The following is a 10,527-nucleotide window of genomic DNA, read 5'->3' as shown; positions in this document are numbered from 1 at the left end:
TGTCTGAATAGTTATTCTTTGCTTTTATAAAACCATGATTCAGAAATTTATTCAGGGTCCTGCCAGTGGAAAGAGGCAATAGGAACATTAAATTCAGCACTTGTGACATAGAAGACACATATGCATAGATGCATATTTCCATGAAAGATGAATGAACAAGTAAGTTAATAAAGTGTCTGACTTCTGCCTCTTCCCTTTAAACTAGGTTTCTCCTTCCAGCTCAGACATAAGGATATCAATTGAAGCAAAGCCTTTGTTCTTCTTGCGACAAGTTGGATGAGCACTATCATCCATCCTACAACTATAGTCTGCTTCAGGACCCTTAAATGATAAATGTAGTAAAGTATAGGAAAGTGCCTTTAAAACCACAAAACACGTTTCAGTTACATGTATGCTGTTATCTGGTAGGGCTTATTGTTCCTGCTAAAAAATCCACCTAGGCTTGAATCTTGCTAGTTTATTGATTTTGATAACCACCTAAATTCCCTAAACTTCAGCTGTCTCAAAGGCAAATGAGCATAATTCACTGTGAGTGGTAAGGAAATATAGTTGACAGAACATGTAAGTACTTGATTCAACCCTCATCATGGTGCTTATCATCAGAGGGCAACTTGTATCAGCCAGATATTTCTATTATAATATTACTGTTTTTATCATTATTACTGTTCAGTGTGGCAGATTAGAAGGCACATTTCTTCAGAGCAATAGTAATAGCATGCACATGTGCCATTGTGCCCACATCCTGTGACAGTGGTAGATATTATTAATTCTCAATGACCTTTAACTTTTTTCTATACCAGGCAGTCACTGGTGACTAGAATGATAAATGAAATAAAAGTTATTTTCTGCCTTTTGTGCTTAAGTTTATTTTTATAGCCTTCTTTAAACATATACAAAGAAGATAATGAATGATTCAAATGCAATTTTTACATTCATTATTTCTTCAACAATCCAACCCTGAAGATGCATTTTGGAAGCAGACTCTAGAAGCCACGTCAGAAAGCAAAGACTTAAAGAGTATTTTATTTAATCCTCTTGCATACCTAAAAAGAAAACAATGATTGTGACATGAGGAAATTGATATGCAAAAGGCAAATATTTGTTTATTATATTTAAATATTTATATCATGCAGAAATTAAATATTGAAATCAGGGACATAAGTCCCATAGATCTCAAGCCAAAAGCAGTCAGTATTCTTATAACCTGAGGATAGCTAGGGGAAGAGGAAGTCACTCAAATATCACACAACTCCAATTTAATCTCCTTTCCAATAATGTTATCTACATATGAATCCTTCTTTCAACATTTCCTCATATAAATAATCATTGAACACTTTTTAAAATAAATATTATGGATTGACTAACATAGTAAAAAATGATGAGAAAAGTTCCATGCTATAATAATTCTAAGTTGGAAAGTGACATAAAGACATATGGTTATGATATATATATATATATATATATATATATATATATATATATATATATATATATTAATCTAGAGAATATGCCTGGGTATCCCATTCCTCAGCATTTATCCAAAAGGACTAAATCCAACATACTATAGCAATCCATGTACAGCAATTCATATATACTAAAGTTAATGGAAGCATAAATCACAATAGTCAAGTTATAGAGCCAGATTAGGTTTTTATCAACAGAAGAATAGACAAAGAAAAAGTGGTATATATACAAAATGGGTTTTACTTTGCCATAAAGAAGAAGAAAATTGTGTTATTTTCAGGAAAATGGATAGAACTGGATGACATTGTGTTAAGTGAAATAAGCCAGACTCAGAAAGTTGAAGGCTGTATGTTCTCTCTCACACTTGTAAGTTAGAGTGAAATAAGTCAAAAAAGGAACTCATGAAAATAGAAGAGAGATTAATAGAGGAGACGAAGGATATCATGGGAGAGAGGAGAGAACTGCAGTGGAGGTACTGGGGAAAGAAAATAGTCAAATTATATCATGTGCAAGTAAGAACATGCTACAATGTTACGAGTTTGTAATATGTGTATATATGTATAATGTATCAAGAAAAACTTTAAAGGAAGGAATAACTTCATAGGTAGAGTGGACCTGAGCTAAGAAAGCAGAGAAGAGAAAAAAATAAAAGAGGGATTATGAAATACTTGAATGAATTTGGTTTCACTGGAATACGTGAATTTATAGTGGGCACTTTTGGGAAATGAAAAAGAATAAACATATTGGCGACAGATAGGGTATAGCCATGAACTCCAGGCCTATACTTTGTAGTTTCTGTGTGACTTATTATGCTGAGCAGGTTGAAAACACCCTCAGGACTGCATGTTCAGTGTGCATTTGCTGGGATGACTCCTCCCAGAGAGCACTCAGTTATCAAGATCTTTCTCAGAAGCAGCTCTTATCCAGTGTCCACTCAATTTGGGTTTGAGGGATTGGTCTTCTTGTCTCAATTGGCAGGATGCTGATAAGTTACTTTAGCTGTTGTGAATGCAACTCAGACTGACTTTGTCTGTGCTCTGTCTTGCTCACTAGCTTTACCAAAACAAAACAAGCAAACAACAGCAATGACAAAAAACACTGTATTTTCTCAATACTCTCAACTATTCAACACTTCACTTCTAGTGTTAGTTATTTGGGGGTTTCCCAAACCATAAAATTCTGTAATTCTCTGCAGACACTAAATTATATCACCATGTACCTGGAGAAAGCATCAGATCTCACAGGTTTAAGGATGAAATCCCATCTACTCTCTCCACTTCAGAAGCAAATTGCATGTCTAGCTTATTAGTTGTGCTTCTAACTCTTGGCTATAAATCAGAGGTTTCATGACCCTCTCCCCCCCTTGGCATCCATAATTTGTGAGAATGGCTCACAGAACTTAGAAAATAACTTTACTTATTTTTATCTATTTATTTTAAAGTCTAAAACTCAGAAACGAATAAGAGAGAGAATCTTAGGGCCAAATATGTGGTTAGGTCTCAGAGATTCCATGATCTCTCCACTTGTCCCACCCATCAGGCATCTTACTGTGCTTATCAGGATGGGACTAGTGTAAGCCTCATCCTTTCAAGTTTATAGAGTCTCCATCTATGAACTTTACTGATATCATAAGCCATTAGTACTAATTTAACTCCCAGACCCTATTTCTTCTCCAGAAGCCCAGACGTTTGGAATAAAATTTTCAACCCTCTATTTACTTAGCTGGGAAGGTACAGAGATCAAATATATACTTTTGTAAATTGATCTCAATTAAAACTCAGAAACTGTAAAAGTAAAATAACTGTATTTGCAGTTTTCACATAAATTCAAGAGATGCAATTTCAAAATCCTCTGAATCAGTGTTCTGAAGAAACTACAGAAATTGAGCATTTATATGGCAAACTGTGCTGATAAGTGGCAAAGACGTAAATATTCTTTAGTAGGAAACTTCTAATGAAAGTTGAGAAAGAATAGAAACTGTGAGACTGAGAGAAGATTAAGAAAAAACACATGTACTTAGAAGATTCATAAGAAAAGAGTCTGATAACATCCTGAAATTAATTTTGAGTCTCAGAACTCAATTTAATTGCGTGGTCATTCTAGTAGTTCTAAGTGCCTGTAGTCTAAGGGTGGAGATGACCAGACTTCATGTTTCCAAACTACAACTTGAAATATGTGTCAGTGCTGCTTCTATAGTGGCTTTCCAACTCCATTAAACACCCACCCCCAGTGCTGCTTTAATTGTGATTTTCCTGTTATTTTATAGTTAATGCATGCAAATCCCCATCTCTGAGTTTACTTTCTTGGGAGTCTGACATTTAATAGTTACAGTCTATGACAAATTAGGGAATTATATGTAAAAAGTTGCATTAAGACAGAACAGTGAAATGTTTGGGGCTTTAATTTTAAGACAATTTAATTCAAGTTCTCCAAAGCATCAGTAAAATGATTTCAAAGGAATGATCCTACAAATGCAAAAATAAACAACAATCACAAAAATAACAACAGGGTTTCCTCAGTGAGAAAAATACATTTCCACAAATTTCTTGAAAATGGGATAAATATGGGAGCCAGTATGCCAGTATTCCTGTAAAAGAAATGTTATCAGTATCAAAATGGAGTCATTATTGTCAAACTTTGTCAAAGTGGAACCAGAAGACCATACAAAAAAAGAAAAAAAAAAAGCTTTCACTTAGCATTCCTGTAACACACCTTATTGTAAGAAATTCCTATACTTCCTAACGGTCCCACTCACGGTACTACATAGATAATAATAGACAGTTCCTGGGGCCTGCAGTACATCCAAAAAGTCACCTGTACCAAGACAGATGCCTAGCAAGGGCTGCCTGTATCAATGAACAAAGGCAAATTCCCAATATAAGTTCCTGTGAACAACAAATTTTAAGGCAGCTTAGCTGGATTCCTTTTTTTGTCATTTAGAGTTTTCATCATCCCACTCTTTAGGATATATCTGTGATTTTCACAGTATGAAGTTCTCAAGTTATAATTCTTTTGGTATTCCCAATTAAAAGGTTTGTTTTGGAGGACCTATCTCTATGAGTTTTAAGTATTTGTAATTTTAGATTGAGAGAAAGCAATAAAAAGAAGTAGCCCCAAATAAAACAGCAATGGGCTATGGAGGTTTGCCGGGCGGAGAAAGCAAGAAACTGTTTAAACAGAAAGCACAAATAAAATTCTTCCTCAAATTCAGTGTACATTTTAAAGGTAAAAAGGCAATACATAAAATAATTAGTAACTTTCATTGATTCAAAAGAAGAGGAGAGAGAAGCTTCAATATTTGCTAAAAAAATTTATGTTTACTGGAAAATCAAGTAATTATATTTTAAATTGATTATTATAGAAAAGTTTGAGTGTGATTTCTAAATATGGCTCTATTTCTAAATGAACACCACTGAATTTGAAAAAAAAAGAACTGAAAATGATATGTGGAGTGGTGGCTAATACTCTTTATTATAAGCTCCTTAGAACTATTCCATTTATTTTATAAGATGCCCAAATGCCTATGACAATACTTAGAACTCATGGGGTAGTAAAACAATAGCAGAAGAGATAAGGGCGGGAAAGGTGCAGACAGAATTAAGATTTAGTATTCCACTGAATGATCAGGCAAGGAATTACTGCAACAATGGGGAATGAAAATTTTGGCTCTCAGTTTTCCAAAATGACTGAGCAAACAGAAATAGAAGAAGAAACAGGAGTCAGGATAGCACCTGGTTCAAAGGTGAACAGCTTTTACTTTAGATGATATAGAACAGGTACTAAAACCTGTTCAGCAGCCACTGGAATTGTGAGATTAATGTGTGGAAAATATTTATATTTTATATTTTAAATATTTTATATTTGCAGATTCTATTATTCAAAAAAATATGAAATATTATTCATTGTGCTTCCTACATACATCTTGCTCCTTCTGTTTTCAGATGAATAAATTGATGTACTTTGAAAATGTCTAGAGTTGTTAAAATAGATGTGCAAAGAGAAAGACAAAACATCTATTTTTTGAAAACTTTCTAACTGGGCTTTTGGCAGTCAGAACATTAGGAACTGAGGGGATGTGAACATAAAATTAATCCATGTAACCTTTTATGACAGGTATGTTGAGGAAAAGAAAGAACTATCAGAGGCCAATGTAAGCATCAGTATTACATTGAAGGGCTGGTGCTGAAGCTCAGTGGTGGAGCACTTGCATAGTATGTGTGAGGCACTGTGTTCCATTGTCAGCACCACAGAAAAATAAATAATTATATATTTCAAAAAAAAGAATCAAGAAGAGTCATATGGAATTGGATGGGGTAGAGAGGGAAGGAAGTTATGGCCCCGAAGGAATCCAAAGGGAAAGATAAAAGAATATAATTGGGAGATTTGGGTGGTGTAATCAAACCCCAGCATCACCATTTTTAGTCAACCAAGTGGAAGACAAAGGAAGAGGGCAAACTTGAGCTTCTCACCCTGGTGAGCAATGTTCTTCACCTGAACTGAGGCTTCCCACAGAATGCTTCCCTGTTTATCTCCAGAGATTCTCAACAGAAAGCTGCTATCCCTTGGTCTGAAATTTTCTGAAACTGCTGTGTATGAATCTCTTTGATTGTATCAAGGACATCAGTAAGCATTGCCAAAGAACAGAATGTCTTTGGCTTCTAAAGGGGCTGTAGTAGGATGGGTTTTCTACAGTTATGGGGTGGGCCTGGGGAAAAAAAGCATACATATTATATCATGAAATTTAGAAACTAATCATTTATTGTCATTTTGCTTTTCCCCCTACTGACAATAAAGTTATTTTTCTCAAAATTACTTAATTCTTAGTTTTGGGAAAAAAAAATTCTTCCAATTCTACACGGATTTTTGCTATTTTAAAGACTGATTTATAAGGCAAATATGAATATGTGAAAAAGTTTAAGTATAAAGTATAAAGACTATTCTTCCCTTCTTTCTCACATTTTTTTCTACTTTTCTTTGTAGTTCTCTCTGCGAAAATAAGAACTTCTCTTGAAACATTAAAAAATACCCAAAGCTAGAGGGAATATACAAACTTAAATATTTCAAACCTTCCTTCATCTCTCTATTTCTCTCTCATTTATTCCTTAGGTACTCACTTCCTTGCAATTTCATCTTTCAATGTTTCTATTATTTATATTTAGAAGCCTGGTTGCAGATGAATGCATTTGAAACCTAAATATTTGTGGAAAAAACTTTTTCAAGCAAAATTGAATGAGATTTATTTGACCTCTGATTCCGTATTGCTTCCAGGACTTATGCATTTTCCTCTCCCTGTGTCCCTTTGTCAAAATGTTCTGGAAATAATTTGATAATAACATTGAATTTCCATTCACTAATGACCACTAGTGCCTTATAAGAGTATTCTCTAGCAAATTTGCATGATGGTTTTTTATATATAGACAAAAATCTATCTAGTTTTTTAGCTATTATTCAAAAACATATAGTAATTCTGACCTATTTTACATGTGCATAAGCAAACAGATATAGATAGAATTTTGCATTGATCTGTGCCCTTTCTTAATGAAAATTTACATGGCAAGAATTTTAGGTAAGTAGCAGGCTTCATTTCAATAAGTAGTTTACAGAACAGAAATATATAGCTTGCAGTACAAAGCAGAAGTGTACTTCAAAGCATAAGGAGAAGTGATGATGTATACGAACAAAGGCACTGCCCAGATTCCCACTATAGGCCACTGTGAAAATTAGGGATGCAGGTCTGCTCGGTCCTGATTGGTTTATGGTTACAGTCTACTGAAGTAGAGTTCATCAGTCACCTCTAATAGCAAGATGAGATTTTTCTGGGTGCTGTTTATATTGGCAGTTAAAACAGAAATATTCTCTGAGCATAGGTCAAAAAGTACAGCTTGTGGTTCTTCCAGGGTCACAAAGTGTGCATGGGAGCCCAGTCAGCAAAGACTATCAAGACTTCATTTTTAATTTAGATCCTAATAGCCCTTTGGGAGCCTTCTTGGAAATTTTTCTTTTTTCTAAAGTTCAAACTTTCATGTATAGGTTTCACAAATACATTATAAACTACACTAGAAGATATATTTTTTCTTAAAGATATTCAAGTCAGATTATTGTTTTTCATTACTTTTGAAAGATGCTCAAGAATAAATATGACGATGTCATTAGAATCATCTATAAATCCATTTAGTCTGTGCCATGCCATGCGATGTGCCAGACATTAAAGTAGCATAAGAATGGAAAGTTGAGGCCCATCTCTTATGTTCATCAAGAGCATCCTGCACAGTTGTGGTCTGATTTCCACATATGTAGCCTGACACACTCTTATTACAAGGATCTACTGTAAATGGAAAACAGCTCTATTTATTCACTTAGTTTGAGAACTGTGTGCACACAAACTCCTCCTTACTAATTTAATACCCTCTTCTATATACTTGTGACTGATTGGAGTAGCAGATGCATATGGCTATTCTCTGTCAGAATTTGTGTCCAGGAATAAAACTTGAGAATTTTTGTTGGTGTTGTATAATTGGATAACAATTATGCTTACTGTCATTTATTTTTTTCTCTTAGTGATATCCTCATCTTTGTAGTAGGAGGAAAGGCATTTGCCCCCTGGGTCTCAGGGTAACAGTTACCAACACTTACCTACCTTTTTTTTCAGTATCTTTAGGAACACAGAAAGAATTATTTTCTGAGATTAATATTTTTATAGTGTTAGATCATGGGTTAAATTTTATAGTAAATTTCTACCTCCAGTCCCTAATAAATTTTTAAAAAAATAGTAAAATACTTAAAACTCACTAGCCATGTGTTATATTTTAGATTAGGTGTTCCGCAAAACTCACGTGTGAGACAATGTGAGAAGGTTTAGAGGTGAAATGATTGGGTTATTAGATCCTTAACCTAATCATTGCATAAATCCTGTGATAAGGATCAACTGGGTAGTAACTGTAGGGTCTTTTAGACACAGGAAAAAAAACTGACTAAAACACCATGGGAAAATATGTTCTTTTATAAAATCTGACAGATGATAATAGTGCTTGCAATGAGGTGAGTCTTTTGATGATGAAAATCTATTTAATGACCTTAGTTCAAGCACTGGGTTATTTTAGCTTTGGTGCAATTTTTATTTTTAAATGAAAATGAAAATGGAAAAACCACACTAGAATCATAATCAGGTTTAATTTTAATGTCATCCTTTAGGTTTTTTATTTATTTTCAAAGTTTTTATTTTATGAAAATTTCTCAAAATCTTTACATAATTGCTTATTTTAAAATTATAATATACTATTTTAAGATTAAATCATTTTAAAAATAATTTATAACTCTAGAAATCTTGATAGAAACAGCCTTCACTCTTTTAATCTAAAAGGTTAAACAACAAATATTTTCTGTTTCTATCAAGAATTCTAGAGTTATAAATTATTTTTAAAATGACTTAATCTTAAAGTAGTATATTCTAATTTTAAAACAAGCAATTATGTTATGTGTATAAAAATTTATATCTGATTATAAAGTTATTGAAAATAGGAACTAATGTTTCACACTGACAATGCAAGTCATGACATATATTCAGAATTTGTAAATTTAGCCTCTGGTTAATCCATTAGTTTTAGTGGTATAATGTGTACAGCTACATCATCAGGTTGACAATGACCAGTAGTTAGATTATTATAGATATGTATGTGTGAAAATATCCATGTAATTGTTTCCTCAAAAAGCGATATGGACAATAGTGTTATTCCTTTCTAATTTACATATTTTTTTACCTGAAATTGAAAACTAACTACTATTTATTTATTATTTTCCCTCTTAAGTAGTCCTAATCTGACTATACAGGATGACATTTTATATCATTTGTAGTGATCCTTTAGCAAATTTGTAATTATTTGAACAGTATTAACAATATTTTGGATTTATGAAAAGACTTTTTTACATTAAATTTATTAAAATTATTTAAATTACCTAATGTGTTGTTTTGATACAAATGTGTTGTTTCATCTGTAACCAACATTGCAGCTCTTGATATGCAGACAAGATAACTTTACAGTACAATCACTTTTTAAAAACTATTAATGAACAAAGCTGTTATCTATTGCAATTTAGGCAGAAATCAGATATGTATTCTTACACCATGAGTTTTCATCCCCAGGAAGAGCATTGAACTCCCCTGCATTGATTTTATCATCTCTCCTTCCTTTGAAAATTGACAGATGAATAACAATTTCTACATTGCAGTTGTAATCATTTAATAACATATCCAGGTATATGCTTGTTTCATTAAATGTGTAGCACAGAACAGAATTTCTTCTCTGGGAGTGTAGAATCCCTCAGTATTTGAGGAGACTAGAGTGGGGCTTACCTTCTTATCGAGAAAATAATTACTAAAAATAATCACTAAAAATAATTATCCACAGTATTTGCCAGTGTCAAACAGAATGGGACTAGAATTAAGACCAGAGACCTTAATTCTAAAGCTGACCAGTTGTTTAAGTTTGTCTCTTTCTTAATTACACTGATTCTAAGCCACATTGAAGTTTCCAGCCTTGTAAAGATGGAGAAAACAGAACCAGGGCAAGACCCTTTATGGGCATGTAAATAGAAAGAAAGCGCAATTTCTTCGATAATTGACAGTTCAACCCAAAATGAGCTGTGGGAAACAAAAATTTTTCTAAAATCTACTCAGTATTTATATTGTTTGCAATACCAAGTAACTGATAAATTTGTAATTGAAATTTATATTAGATTATAAAAGTATATATATATTCCCCCCTCCTAGGAGATAAGCCCATTTGTTAAAATTAGACTACACTAATTTACCCAAACTTTCTAAATATCTATATTATTTAAGTTATATGTAATTATACATAACTGTATATTTTACATAATGAATTTTTTATAAAGTATAATTATAGATTTGATGTACTGTGTATACAAGTATATTTAAATGTATTATCTATTTAATATATACTACATATATATATATATATATATATATATATATATATATATATATATATATATATCATGCTATATATATGTAAAGTTTCTTGTTTTTATCAAAATAACAAAAGT

The sequence above is a fragment of the Callospermophilus lateralis genome, unplaced genomic scaffold (assembly GCF_048772815.1).
Source record: "Callospermophilus lateralis isolate mCalLat2 unplaced genomic scaffold, mCalLat2.hap1 Scaffold_79, whole genome shotgun sequence".
In the NCBI taxonomy this organism is placed as follows: Eukaryota; Metazoa; Chordata; class Mammalia; order Rodentia; family Sciuridae; genus Callospermophilus; species Callospermophilus lateralis.
This window is presented reverse-complemented; position numbering follows the sequence as displayed.